A 1,578-nucleotide genomic window follows, 5' to 3' on the forward strand; every position below is an offset into this window, starting at 1 on the left:
AGGGGCCAGCAGGAGGTCATTGTCCACATTGGAACCAACGACATAGGAAGGGAAAAGGATGAGAATATGAAGGGAGATCACAGAGAGTTAGGCATAAATTTAAAAAGGAGGTCCCCAAGGGTAATAATATCTGGATTACTCTCAGTGCTACGAGCTCGTGAGGGCAGGAATCGGAGGATAGAGCAGATGAATGCCTGGCTGAGGAGCTGGTTTATGGGAGAAGGATTCACATTTTTGGATCGTTGGAATCTCTTCTGGGGTAGAAGTGACCTGTACAAGAAGGACGGATTGCACCTAAATTGGAAGGGGACTAATATACTGGCAGGGAAATTTGCTAGAACTGCTTGGGAGGATTTAAACTAGTAAGGTGGAGTGTGGGACCCAGGGAGATAGTGAGGAAAGAGATCAATCCGAGACGGGTACAGTTGGCAACAGAAGCGAGTGAAACAGTCAGGTCAGGCAGGGACAAGGTAGGACTAATACATTAAACTGCATTTATTTCAATGCAAGGGGCCTAACAGGGAAGGCAGATGAACTCAGGGCATGGTTAGGAACATGGGACTGGGACATCATAGCAATTACAGAAACATGGCTCAGAGATGGGCAGGACTGGCAGCTTAATGTGATATTCCTGAAAATACATCCAGGGAAGTTATTTGGGTGGAACTGAGAAATAAGAAAGGGATGATCACCTCATTGGGATTGTATTATATACCCCCCAATAGTCAGAGTGAAATTGAGAAAAAACTTGTAAGGAGATCTCAGCTATCTGTAAGAATAATAGGGTAGTTATGGTAGGGGATTTTAACTTTCCAAACATTGACTGGGACTGCCATTGTGTTAAGGGTTAGATAGAGAGGAATTTATTAAGTGTGTACAAGAACATTTTCTGATTCAGTATGTGGATGTACCTACTAGAGAAGTTGCAAAACTTGACCTACTCTTGGGAAATAAGGCAGGGCAGGTGACTGAGGTGTCAGTGGGGGAGCACTTTGGGGCCAGCGACCATAATTCTATTAGTTTTAAAATAATGATGGGAAAGGATAGACCAGATCTAAAAGTTGAAGTTCTAAATTGGAGAAAGGCCAATTTTGACGGTATTAAGCAAGAACTTTCAAAAACTGATTGGGGTAGATGTTCGCAGGTAAAGGGATGGCTGGAAAATGGGAAGCCTGCAGAAATGAGAATCCAGAGAAAGTATATTCCTGTTAGGATGAAAGGAAAGGCTGGTAGGTATAGGGAATGCTGGATGTCTAAAGAAATTGAGGGTTTGGTTCAGAAAAAGAAGGAAGCATATGTCAGTTATAGACAAGATAGAACATAGAACATTACAGCGCAGTACAGGCCCTTCAGCCCTCGATGTTGCGCCGACCTGTCATACCAATCTGAAGCCCATCCCACCTACACTATTCCATGTACGTCCATATGCTTGTCCAATGACGACTTAAATGTACTTAAAGTTGGCGAATCTACTACCGTTGCAGGCAAAGCATTCCATACCCTTACTACTCTCTGAGTAAAGAAACTACCTCTGACATCTGTCCTATATCTATCACCCCTCAATTTAAAGCTATGCCC

This window comes from Chiloscyllium plagiosum, chromosome 25, assembly GCF_004010195.1.
Source record: "Chiloscyllium plagiosum isolate BGI_BamShark_2017 chromosome 25, ASM401019v2, whole genome shotgun sequence".
Taxonomy (NCBI): Eukaryota; Metazoa; Chordata; class Chondrichthyes; order Orectolobiformes; family Hemiscylliidae; genus Chiloscyllium; species Chiloscyllium plagiosum.